This window comes from Narcine bancroftii, chromosome 12 (genome assembly GCF_036971445.1).
Source record: "Narcine bancroftii isolate sNarBan1 chromosome 12, sNarBan1.hap1, whole genome shotgun sequence".
NCBI lineage: Eukaryota > Metazoa > Chordata > Chondrichthyes > Torpediniformes > Narcinidae > Narcine > Narcine bancroftii.
In genome coordinates, this window is record NC_091480.1 from 13,559,492 (window position 1) to 13,573,253 (window position 13,762).

A 13,762-nucleotide genomic window follows, 5' to 3' on the forward strand; every position below is an offset into this window, starting at 1 on the left:
GTCTGAGACTGCAAGAGCACTGGAGGTGAATCCACAGACAGTGTCTCTGAAGGGACTCGCTTCTCTTGCTCTTATTATTAGAGGTGCTGGGCAGTGCATTACATTTGTTTGTATTACATGACGAATGGAATCTTGAGCCTTGACTGTGTTCCAATTACATTGGCAACATCCCATCAACAAGTAAGGAGTTTCAGAGATCCAAGTTTTCTTCAGTTGAGGAACAAAATGCCCTGCAGAACAAAGCATTTAATTTTTTCCTTCATCTAAATTCAACTTAAAATTATTTTGAATCTGAAATTTTGCTTTGTAACTTGGAGAAAGGAGTCAATAGGTGAAACAGCTTGTTATCCATTTAATTCAAAATGGAGCTCTTGGCTTTCACCTTGATTGAGTCCATCAAGTACAGGCCTAATGCTTTACAAGCATCTTGCGCAGAACTCAAAATAATGTATGAATATATAATTCAGATATGCACAGCCAGCATTGGAAAGACATTTGAAATTTATATCCATTCCTTTGTTATTCCACCTATGTGGCAGTAAATCTGATTCTCTAGGTTACAAACGTGCGAGAATGATCAAACAAACAAATGCCGCAGTAAATCACCAGCTCCTTTGGGAATTGAGTCTGTTTTCTTGCATGCAAGTATTAGCGGTTCCATATGTGCACTAAGTAGTTTTAAAAGAAAAATTAAGCTTTCACTTATTCTACTTCGCAGATGACACCTGGGATGAACTGTTGAAAGGTGTAGCAGAAAAATTCAAAGCAGACTGAATAGAGAAGACTGTCAGTTCCAACAGTAACATGCAAATTTTTGCCTTCACTTGAATTATGAAACGTAGGTATTCCACTTTTAGGTTATAACTGGAGTGAAGCCAAGGGACTAATCACTTGTGCTCCAAACACATTTTCTACATAACATGCACCAATTTGTTAAATAATCAAACGAGATGGTTTCAAGATGGTACTATAGATAGCTGGATGATTACAGGTTTTGAGATTACATCGCAGGCAAACATATTTGTGTTTGAGGTTTAGTCAGGTGAGTAAATAAATTCAGTCAATGTGTCTCAAAAGCTTGCCAGGTCTGTCTTCATACTTCTTCCCTTGATCACATCGATATCATGACCAATTGTTTAATTAAGATAAAAAGCTCCAGAGCCTGAACTCACCATCATCTAACTCTTAATCCTTCCATCCATTCCACAGCATCTAAATGAATCCAAACTGCTTGCGATCCTAGCCAAGCTTCAGCAATCTGTACTGGTACTAAAGATCATCTCACCTCTCAACTCTACCCTAGCCCAATTAATTTGCGGCTGAAGCTCTCGTCCATACTTTTACTGCCTTTAGATCCGACTCCACAGCCCACTGGCCAATCTCCTCAGTGTCCCTCCCTGGATGAAAGGGGAAGCACAAATCACAAAGCGTCATCCTGTGTTTTCCAACCTATCATCTTGTCATACAAATTGGTGGGAGCTGCTTTTCAACTTCTGCAGTCATGCAGTATCAGCATAATCAGTATCACTGAGCTACTGGCACCCTAAGGGGGATTCTTATTTGATTACTAATCCAACCAAGGCAATCTTCGATTTGTCTTGCTCATTAACTTGTGGCGAGACAGTTAATTTTATACATTTAGATAGGCTGCTTGATTGTACTTTTGTGGTTACAGTGAAAAATGTTAAGGGAAACATTTTCTTTCTGCGCAAAGCAATGATTTTGACCACTTCAAATTTCCTGTTGTTTCAACTTTGCCAGAAGCACAAGGATAACCAACAGGAAGTGAGGAGAACAAGTCCTTACTCCTTAAGTTTTTAGCTTCCTCCAGAAAGGAAACATTCCACAAACTCTATGCAATAAAACATTGTGCTTCTCTGGCATTCAAGGTACTACCATCAGACCTTATTCCCAAGAGGCAAATTGTAAGGCTTTAAAAAAAATCAAAGTGAACCAACTTGGTAACAAATCAAATGATGCATTTAACATGACATTTTTCTTACTGGAAAGCTAAAATCCAGACACACGGAAGTGTGGCTAAAGTCAACATTTAAGAACACAAAAGTGGAGCTGCATTGATTAAATGGAACATTCCTTGAAAAGGTGGTTTAAACGTTGTCCTTCCAACTGGCTAATCAACCTGCATCATTTTCATTCAGCCTTTTTCCATTGCTAACTAAATTTATGGATCTGCCAAAAAGAACTGCTTTGATTTTTTTTTTTAAAAGGTAGTTTGAATCAAGGAGCATTTTTATAAGAAATTATCTGGAGAAAATACAAAATAGATTTACAACACAGGATAATTGCAAGGACTACCTTAACACTGAAAATGGGCAGCCACCTCATGGGTGATGACCACATCTGACACTGAATGTTGTCACTCCTGAGCATAACTTGAGGGGGCTCAGCTAGCGGTCAGCGCAATGCTGTAATAGCATCGAGGACCTGGGTTCGAATGTGGCGCTGACTAAAGAGTTTGTACATTCTTCCCATCTTCCATAACTTACTGGGGTTGTAGGTTAATTGGGGCATTTGGCCTGCACGTCTGGAAAAAAAAACAGAATGTTATAATTTTCCATATTATCCTCACTAGACTACATTTTAGAGTTCCAAATCAAAATTCAGTACCTGAGTAAAAGCTTGGTTCAAGGTTAAATTATTTGAATGGAAATGATGTCACCTTCCTTTAGATCTCCCTTCCTGCTGTTTTGATCCCATTCCTATTGTACATTCAATGCCCATCTCTGGCCTCGAGAACTAGTTTTGTAAGTTCTTTTCCACCTAGCTACTGGCATCCTAAACAACACATCATCTAAGAACTCCAGTGGTGCAGCTAGTAGAACCACTGCTTCATACATTCAGCCATGTGTGCAGTTTGCATGTTCTCCTTGTGACTGTGTGGATTTCACCTGGTGCTGAGGTACAGCTGGAAAACAGTGGAGAGGTGTTAGAGGGTGAGGCAGACAACCACACTAGAGGCAAGTAGGATTTGTTTAGCCTTTGTGACAGAATCAAAGGCTGTCATTTGTAACTTTCAAAGTCACTCCAGTATTCAAGATGAGCGGAAACTGGACTGAACTGTTGTGGTTCATTCCACCCAAGAAATCTATTCTCTCCACTGGTATGGCATTCTCAATAGACTGCTCCTTTCCTATAACCCTGCCAGCTGCACTTCATATGCTTATCCACCTTTTAGAAGATTCAAAAACATTCAGACAGAATTTGGAGGAAAGAGAGGACTCAACTTGAGAGGTTCAACCATGTACTGTACAAGGAACTGATTGGAATAGAGGATCGGAAATTTGCAAAGACAGAGGTTAATGGATTTGAAGGTGGGATGAAGGTGGAGTGGGACATAAATTATGACCTTACACTGTCAAACTTGTGCAGCAACAAAGCTTGAGACGAGCACCAGCAAGTCAGTTTAGGGAAGGCATCAGGGGTAAGTTTTTTTTTACAGAGAATTTCTTGCTAGGGATGGTGGTGGAAGCTGAAGCATTGGGGGCATTTAAGAGACTCTTAGACACTGAAACCCGCCTTTTTTTAAAAAATAATTTAGATGTACCACAGGCTAACAAGCCCTTTTGGCTCACAAGCCCATGTCACCCTAATGACCAGCACCTCCAGCACATTTTGAAGGGTGGGAGGAAACCAGGGCCCCCCGGGGAAATTCCACAGAGACACAGGAGAACGTACAAACTCCTTTCAGACCGCGTGGGATTCGAACCCCTGGCGCAGTAACAGCCTTCTGAAGGTAACTGTGCCTTCTATCTTTTGGCCCATCCTATTCATGCTAGCTTTAATAACAAAAACTCACTGTCAGTGGGCATTCTAGAAAGCAACACTTATGTGAATCTAAAACAGGAATCTGTCCATTATAATAACCATTTACAGATCAAAAATATGAAACCAGTTGATGTTTAAAAAAAATTTGAAGTCATGAATCTTTGAAAACCAGAAAAAATGATTAACTACCAAGTATCAAATCCATGCACAAAGTCAGGATTTTGCAATTGCTGCACTAAAATTCTAATTCCATACCCTACCAGAATGTACCAGTTTTTCTGGTGTCTTTGTTTACCATGTTACAAATCTGGTCCAAAAAATTTAATTGTTTCCATCAGACTTGCACCAAAAAGTTTGTGTTTTTCTGGATACACGTTATGTGGCATTCCTCCATCTTTTGCAACCTGAATCTGCAAAAAAATTCTTGCACATTCTTTCACGTTCGTCAGTTGTGCCCATAAAGCTGCGTGACATCCATGTTATTGGGTCAGGAGTCACACAGAGGCAAACTAGACAAAGACGGCAGATTCCCCTCCCAAAGGGCGACGGCTAACCCAAAGGGCGACGGCTAACCCAAAGGGCGACGGCTAACCCAAAGGGCGACGGCTAACCCAAAGGGCGACGGCTAACCCAAAGGGCGACGGCTAACCCAAAGGGCGACGGCTAACCCAAAGGGCGACGGCTAACCCAAAGGGCGACGGCTAACCCAAAGGGCGACGGCTAACCCAAAGGGCGACGGCTAACCCAAAGGGCGACGGCTAACCCAAAGGGCAACGGCTAACCCAAAGGGCATTTTCAACAACCATTGCAAGTTCACCATTTTTAAAAACAAACAAAAACAGACTTTATTCACAAGTTACTTACAAAAGGAAAACTACCCTTCCTTTCTTATCCACACCTTCCTGTTGCAGTGCATTGTTACGTTCGATTCTATTTACACCATTACCATCAGCGTGACACCCTGCCCCAAGTTCACCCTTTCTGTTGCTCTTCTCACAGATGAATACAAATAATCCCCTGTTCCTGACACATGCACAGTTGAGACTCCTTTGCATTACAGAAAAATGACATTATTCACCATTTTCTAGGAACAACCCCCCCCCCCCCTGCAACTACCCTCCCATCCCCCTCATAACGCTTGAGTGGCCTACAATGAACGATTGTTAATTCCTGAAATATTCACTCCGTTCCTACATACTAATTAATACCACATTAATCATGTCGTCCTTATGAATAGAGGTGCCTTAAAACAAACTTTTGCTCTGGAACACACAAAAGGTAACCACATTCTTTCCTCTTATTTCCTTGTCCTCAGAAGTGAGTCCTTACTTGATGAAGCTATTAATCTCTATTTTTAGAAACATTTCTACCGAGAACTTAGTTTGCATCGGAAGTTCTTCAGGGGATCCCTGGCTACAGCTTAGTTGGACTGAATGGAAGTTTCATTGAAAAAGACAGACTCCAGTAGCAAGAGATAATGTTTACATCACATGCTATTCCATTCACAAAACCAGGCACAGAGTGTTGGGCAGGGAAGAAGAGTGGTTACAAAGAGAAAAAAACACAGCAACAAACACCGACCGAAGAGGCACCAATTTCAGTTCATTTGGCAGTACTCTCACCTCGGGCGGAGCCTGAAGGATGGGAGGTCAACTTTATAGCAGAAATTCCAAGCACAACAATCCAGGCTGATATGCCAGTGCAATACTGACAGAGTGCTGGACTATCAAAGGAGCCTGTCCTTGAGATGTGTTGTTAAACAGATCCCTTGATGCTGTTTCAATAAAGAGCAGAAGGGTTATTCCCACCACTGTGGCCAGTATTTATACATTGACTCTTTAAAAAGCAGGTTATTTGTTTTTTATAATATTTCTGGGAGCTAGTTGGCTAATGCATGTTCCACATTCCAAAACTGGTGACACTGCCATATGGTCTCCACTACCAAATTTTACTTGGGATGTTCTGAAAGGGATGAGAAACCCACTCCAGCGAAGCAAGTCTTTATTTCCACCGGAATAGATGCTGTCCCCAGAAGGGATGACCAGAAACAGAATCACAAAGTCTTTTTTTTTAAATAGACATGGTTTTTAAACTGGTGAAAGTTCCAGGAGTCAGGTTTGGATGATGTATTTATGAAGAATTACAGCATGGAAATGCCCCCCCTCCCCATAGTCCCAGCAAGTCCACACAGACCATCACTCATTTTCACTAATCATATACTCAGAGCATTTTATTCTTTCCATGTTCCCATCAATTCAGATGTTACCATTCACCTACATAAGGGCAAGTTACAATAGCCAATTAACCGAGCAACCTGCATGTCGGTGATTTACAAGAGGAAACCAATAGACAATAGACGCTGGAGTAGGCCATTTGGCCCGTCGGGCCAGCACCGCCATTTTAGATCATGGCTGATCATTACCATCAGTACCCCTTTCCAGCCTTATCCCCATAACCCTTAACTCCGTTACCCACAAGAGTCTTATCTAACCAGAGCAATTGGGGTGGGGGGGGGGGGGGGGGGGTGAAAGCCATGCAGTTACAGATTTAGATTTATGGTCAGAGTCCACATACAACCCTGAGATTCTTTTTTTCCCTGCGGGCCAGGCAGAATCGCCCCTTAAGGACAGTGCAAGTATAAACTACACAATGTATAAATGGAGACAAATAGAAACTGTGCAATACAGAGAGAATAAACAAGATGCAAAACTAAATCCTTCAATGAGTCCCTGTTGAAGCGAGTCGAGTCTGATGGTGGACTGGCACAGGGGGTACAAACAAAGTCCGCCCAGGGTCAGGAAAGAATCCAGATCGCTGGAGTTCCAGGAGACTAACCAAACTCCCAATGTGCTGCAGAAAGGTGAATTTTCCAAGTATGCGGTGGCCCGGGGGTTGGAGCTGCTGCCTCCCCCAAGGGATGGAAGGTGCGATGCTGTCTGTGGGAAACTGGCAAATTCTCTCAGGAGCTGCTGTGTGGGTTTCACGGGGATACTCGGATTTTCTCCAACATGCCCAGAAAAGTGTCATGAGTGGAGAGGAAAAGCAGCTGGTGGACACATGGTGAAAGCTCAAGTTGCTGCGGGGGGGGGGGGGGGACCACCAGGAAATCAGGAGAGGGTGAATGGGACAGTCGCTCCCCCGAAGGAGCAGCGCAGCATTTTCTCACAAAAGCCCAAAACGTCGGTTATGTATCTGTGTTTTAACCTTTGCTACATAGAGGAGGAGACTGTTTGTCCAGCTGAGCCTCTCCAGTGTGTGTGTGTGTGTTTAAACCACAAACCCAACCCCCCCACCCCCACTCCCCCCCATCCGCCAACCCCCATTCCCCCTCTCCCCAACCCCCACTCCCCCTCTCCCCGCCAACCCCCACTCCTCCTCTCCCCAACCCCCACTCCCCCCTTTCCCGCAACCCCCCACCAACCACCACTCTCCCAACCCCTCTCCTGCAACCCCCCACCAACCCCCTCTCCCCCAACCCCCTCTCCCCCAACCCCCTCTCCCCCAACCCCCTCTCCCCCAACCCCCTCTCCCCAACCCCCTCTCCCCAACCCCCATTCTCCCCCAACCCCCATTCTCCCCCCAACCCCCATTCTCCCCCAACCCCCATTCTCCCCCCAACCCCCATTCTCCCCCCAACCCCCATTCTCCCCCCAACCCCCACTCCCCCAACCCCCACTCCCCCAACCCCCACTCCCCCCCATCCGCCAACCCCCATTCCCCCTCTCCCCAACCCCCATTCCCCCTCTCCCCAACCCCCATTCCCCCTCTCCCCCTCTCCCCAACCCCCATTCCCCCTCTCCCCAACCCCCACTCCCCCTCTCGCCAACCCCCACTCCTCCTCTCGCCAACCCCCACTCCCCCCTTTCCCGCAACCCCCCACCAACCACCACTCTCCCAACCCCTCTCCTGCAACCCCCCACCAACCCCCTCTCCCCCAACCCCCTCTCCCCAACCCTCTCTCCCCCAACCCCCATTCTCCCCCAACCCCCATTCTCCCCCCAACCCCCACTCCCCCAACCCCCACTCCCCCAACCCCCACTCCCCCAACCCCCACTCCCCCAACCCCCACTCTCCCAACCCCCATTCTCCCCCACTCTCCCCCAACCCCCCCACTCTCCCAACCCCCATTCTCCCCCACTCTCCCCCAACCCCCCCCCCACCCCAGTGAGGTTGCAACTATCAGACAAAACATTATATCTTCCGCTTGACCATTAGAATTGATGGGGGTGAAGCTCGAACGGGCAACGTTGTGACATTTGAGCACTTTTGCTGCCGCCGTCAGGAGATGCAAAAAGCTTCGTGAAATTAAAGAAAGTCCCGAAACCCGGTGGTGGGGGGGGGGTCCTGATTCTCCAAGACACATAAATCCAAGCACTTGCAGAGACGGTGCAACGTCAACTGGTTTCCCTTGCCATGAATTCGCAGGTGCACCCCTGGTTTTTGCATTGGGGGGAGGGGGGGCGGGACTTGACGTTTTGCCCCAACTCGGCCGAATGGCAGGAAACGCGCTGCTCAATATTCTGACTGCATCAAAAATCGCTGCAAACCACCCTCATCCTGTCGAAACACCTTCGCATCTCTTCGGCCAACACCTCAGCAGGCACCGACCCTCCAAACAAAACCAGAGACCCCCCCCCCCTCCCTCCCTGTTGCAAACACCAACGCAGCACGAACTGCTGACAAGCTGCAAACCCGAAGGCTTCGTCCCCCCTGCAAACCCGAGATGAGCGACACGGAGGAGGCCATTCGCCTGCAGATTCTGACCCGGCTTCGCTCACGGGCCATTTCACGTCGGGCCGCTTTGTCGCTCCCAGCGCCCTGAACATTCCCACTGCGGGAAGCAGCGCTGCTGGATTAAAGCCCCCCCACCCCCACCCCTCGCTCACCATGTTTGCAGGCGCCGAAGAATCGGTGGGGCGATTCAGTGCTGGCTCAGCGCAGCAGTTCCCGGGACCGGGCGGAAACTCGGCGGCGCTCTCGCCATACTAGCCCACCGCCCGTGCGGCGTCTCCCGGCGAATGTCCTGGCCGAACTGCGCTCCCAGGCGCCGCCCCCCCCGTCGCCGGCTCCAAGTGATTGACATCCCCCCCCACCCCCGTCGCCCAATCAGAAGCGACCCGCGAGACCCCGCCCGGGGCGAGGGGAAGGTTCCATTATTCACATGATTGACGTCTCGTCCCGGCCCGACTGCGAACCCACCTGGATGTGGACACGGTGGGTGACCAGGACCTTACTTTCTCAACGCTTTGCTGGGCGCTTTGGGCCGCTGATCACAGCGTGTTTTTGTTCTGCCCCATTCCCTTTATTAAGATGTCACCTATTTTAGAACCGAGGGAGATGCAGTCACTGCATCCTGCTGGTTGACAAAGCAGACAAAACCATGAAGAGCAACATGTCATTGAAAACTCATTTCCTGGCCAGATTCACCGTAAAACAGCCAGAGTTACAGTAATTCCAAATCCACAGCGTCGTATGGACCAAAATCTCGACTCAACTCGCATGAGAAGATCATAGCAAAACTATTAGCAAACGGATTTGGCCGACTGTGTACCGAAACTAGTAAAACTACATCAAACTGGATTTATTAAAGAAAAGACGAACAACCGACAATTCGTCAACTTAATCCATGCAGTACAAGAGGCCGACAGTGGCGGTTGCTTTAGACGCAGAGAAAGCCTTGGACGGGGTAGAATGGAATTATTTATTTTAAGTACGACAGAGGTTCAACCTACCAGAGAAATACATGAATTGGATTAAAGCATTATATAAAGGAGCATTGGCGAAGGTGACAGTAACTGGATATATAATCGAACCAATTTAAATTAAGCAGGTCAACTTGGCAGGGATGTCCACTCACTGTTCGCTTGAGCTCTAGAACCCTTGGCAGAACTGATAAGAACAGAAAATAAAATGAGGGATAAAAATAAAAGGGATGGAATATCAAATCAGTCGACTTGCAGATGACGTCGTAGTGTACTTAACAGAACCAGAATTATCAATAAAAGAATTACATAAGAAATTAAAGGAATATCGGGGTACAAGATCAATGCAAATAAAAGTGAGGCGATGCCAATGAATAATGCGGATTTCACAAAGTTTAAGAAAGAATCGCCATTTCAATGGCAAACACAAGCAATCCGATACCTAAGTATTAGACGAGATAATAATCTAGGCCAACTATACAAATTAAACTATCAGCCATTAATGAAGAAATTACAAGATGACTTAGAACATTGGAAAGATTTACCACTAACACTGATAGGAGGGTAAATTGCATTAAAATGAATATCTTCCCAAGGATACAATACCTATTTCAATCGTTACCAATTCCCTTAACAGAGAAATTCTTCAAGGAGCTAAAGAAAATAATAAGGAAATTCTTATGGAAACAGGGGGAAACCGAGGATAGCACTAGATAAATTAACAGAATGGTACAAACAAGGGGGCTTACAGCTACCAAACTTTAAGAATTATTATAGAGCAGCACAATTAAGATAGCTATCAGATTTTTATCAAACAAGGGAAAAACCAGATTGGACCAGGTTAGAGTTAGATAAAATAGGGGAGAAGGTACCTGAACATATACTTTATAAGTGGGATGAAAAGCTGGTGCAACATAGAAGTTCACCAATACTGCACCATCTACTCGACATTTGGAAGAAGATTCACGTAGAAAGGAAAAAAACAAATTACCAACTACCAAAATTAATATTGATGCAAAATCAACTAATCCCTTTCACAATAGATAACCTTTCCTTTAGAGAATGGGAGAGAAAAGGGATCAAAGAATAGAAAATTGTTTTTTGGGAAATAATTTATTATCTTTTGAACAAATGAAGTACAAATATGGTTTAACTCACGGTACAATGTTTGCATACCACCAACTGAAACCCTACTTGAAGGACAAATTGGGAAGCAGGCTGAGGTTACTTCAAGGAAGCAGCTTTGAATATGTGATTACAGACACAATGATAATTAAAAGATTTATAACAAACATGTACATCAAGCTGCAATAGAAAGAGAACGATGAAATAAGCTGTAAACCCAAACAGAAGTGGGAACAAGATCTAAACATAAAGATAAAGAATGAAACATGGGAAAAGCTATGCTCCGGAACTATGAGAAATACAATAAACACGATGCCCCAAAAGTTAAATGAATGGGACCCAACAGTATCAGATAGATGTTTTCGCTGTCAGAAGGAAACGGGAACAACAGTACATGCAATTTGGGCATGTGAGAAAGTGGAAAAGTGTTGGGAAGATCTAAATCAGGTATTAAATAAAATCACAAAAAGCAACATACCAAAAAATCCAGAGATCTTTCTTTTAGGTAAAATAAGAAGTAAAGAACTAGGCCTCAATTTGGATGAAGCACAAAAAAGATTTATTATGATAGCCTTAGCTGAAGCAAAAAAATGTATAATGTCAACTTGGAAATCAGAAGAGAGCCTGAGAGTACAGCAATGGTAAATAGAAATGAATAAATGTATTCCATTGGAAAAAATAACATAATTTTAAAAATAATGTCACAGTATTCGAAGACATTTGGGAACCGTACATGGAACACAAGAGAGAGGGCCTACCGTGGACCTCCAACCCCTAAAATGACAGAAGGAGAAGACGACGAAATGAACTGACCCAGTGTGTAAAAGTAGATGACACAATTTTCTTGTTTATTTTCATTGTGTGATGACATTGTTTAATGGGTTTATTGTATTGTATATGTTGAACGTTTAGTGGGTAGGGAGGGGGGAAAAAGGGGAGAAAATGACACTGTGTATATTCAAGAGGAAAGTGTTTGTGTGTATTTTGGTTAATATGGTTCATAGTGTGAAAAATTTAAAAAAAATTTTAAAAAGAAAACTAATTTTCTGCATTCGCCCTTGGACATCTTCCCTGCTGATCTCGGTGCAGTCAGTGGCGGACACGGTGAAAGTCTTTGCAACCGTGAAAAAACGGTAGCAGGACAACTGGAATCCATCAATGCCGGCTGACTACTGTCGACACAAACGGTGAAGAAAGCCTGTCAGTGGCTAGATTCCGTTGGGAGTTTGCAAATTTTTAGAGGTGCGGCGTGCAGAGCATTCTGACTGGTGTAGAGGTGCTAATCCACAGGACAGGAGAGAACTACAAAGTGTTGTAAACTCAGTCAGCACCATCATGGACATTGGTCTTCACTCCATTGAGGACATTATTAAGAGGTGGTGTCTCAAGAAAGCAGCTTCTATCATCAGTGTGACCCTCACCACCCAGGCCTTGCCCTTTGCTCACTGCTCCCATCAGACAGGCAGTACAGTAGCCTGAAGACACGCACTCAACATTATTGAATGGACAATAAACTGATGCACACTGGCTCACTTTTCTCTTTTTTTGCACTATTTTGTTTTAAATCTTGTGTTTAGGAATTGTAATTAATAGCATTTCACTCAAAAACAGGCTTGAAGATAGTTTCTTCCCCGCAACCATCAGGCTTCTGAATGAACCTCACCACAGTGCTCTCATGCTGCTCTTGGTTTGACCTTATCTTTGTACAAAAGGGTAGTATGGTTCGCCCAGCAGTTGGCACAACACTGTTACAGCGCCAGCAATCAGGACCAGGGTTCGAATCTGGCACTGACTGTAAAGAGTTTGTATGATCTCCCCATGTCTGTGTGGGTTTTCCCTGGGGGCTCCGGTTTCCTCCCACCATTCAAAATGTACTGGGGTTGTAGGTCAAATGAATGCAATGTAATTGGGTGTCACAGGCTCGTGGGCCAAAAGGCCTGTTATCGTGCTGTACGTCTAAATTTTTTTATTCAAATTATTTTTTTTAATTATAATTTTTCTCACTTTAACTTCATTCTTTCTAATTATGCTAATGACCTTCTATTTTACATGACTATGAATATTAGACGACCTGTTAGACTGCTCTCAGAAGAACTTTCTCCTTGTATGAAGTATAACCTGACGACAAAAAAAAACCCTAAGGAGGGATTGGTAAGGCTGGGATTAATTCTCACTGGAATGTAGGAGGTCAAGGGAGACTTTATAGAGGTTTAGAATATTTCGAGAGGCATAGACCAAATGAGAATTTCCTTCTGAGGCAGGACTGCCCAGAACTGGAGGACACAGGATTAAGTTAACACACCAAAATGCTGGAGGAACTCAGCTGCTATCTTCAGCATCTATAGGAGACAAAGATATATCGCTGACGTATCGGGCCTGAGCCCTTCCTCAAGGAAAAACCAGAAAAGATTATATGAGAATTCAAACAATGGTGGGGGAGGATTCCAGGCCAACAACAGGTGACCATTGGATGTGTTAAGGGACTAGGTTGAATTTTTCATGTCTGTACGAAAGGAGACGGAATGGAGAGACGATGTGGAAAGAAGGAGAGATTTAACAAAAGCCAGAAAAGTCGATATTAATGCCATCTGGTTGGAGGGTGCCCAGTCAGAAGATGAGGTGTTATTCATCCAATTTACGGATGGTCTCAGTCTAGCAGTTCCTGAGACCATGGATAGACTTGTCGGTAAGGGAATGAGATGAAGAATTGAAATAGGCGGCCACTAGGAGGTCCACGCTATTGCGGTGGACGGAGCCGAGGTGCTCAACAAAGCGATCTCCCAGTCTGCGTCCACTCTTTCCGATGTAGAGGAGACCACAGCGGGAGCACCAGGTGCAGTAGATGTTGGGAGGGGAGAAATTTAAAGAGAAATTAAAGAGTTGAAGGGTAGATTTTTAACATAAGACATTTTTAACATAATTTCAAGTATTACACACTTATTTTGCAGTGAAAAAATTTTGTTTACATTTTTGTCACGTGTTGATTTTATTTTTCTTTAAAACTGCTTGTTTTGATAAATGCAGCACGCTGTATTTGCTAATGGAAAAACTATCAAAATGTACCTGTTCATCTCTTCTTCATTCCTCCTTCAATTTGAATTTTGAAAGTAAATGCCTGAGAATCCAGAAAAATCCACAAATCCGGACCG

At 44.5% G+C, this 13,762-nt stretch overlaps 1 protein-coding gene across 6 annotated transcripts in view; it reads right to left on the bottom strand.

Moving 5' to 3' along the window:
- snn (stannin) overlaps positions 1 to 13,762 on the bottom strand; it is a 31,323-nt gene that overhangs the window by 4,379 nt on the left and 13,182 nt on the right. For 2 of the 6 annotated variants that reach the window (XM_069906355.1, XM_069906357.1), the window contains exons 1-2: positions 8,673 to 8,846; positions 5,409 to 5,560 (exon numbers count right to left, since the gene is read on the bottom strand). The exons of 1 other annotated variant lie outside the window; for it this stretch is intronic. The gene's annotated coding sequence lies outside the window, so the exon portion shown is untranslated. Of the gene's footprint in view, positions 1 to 2,316; positions 2,418 to 2,507; positions 2,546 to 5,408; positions 5,561 to 8,672; positions 8,847 to 13,762 lie in introns of those variants that run through there. 3 more of the 6 variants (XM_069906356.1, XM_069906358.1, XM_069906360.1) reach the window with 3 other exon arrangements.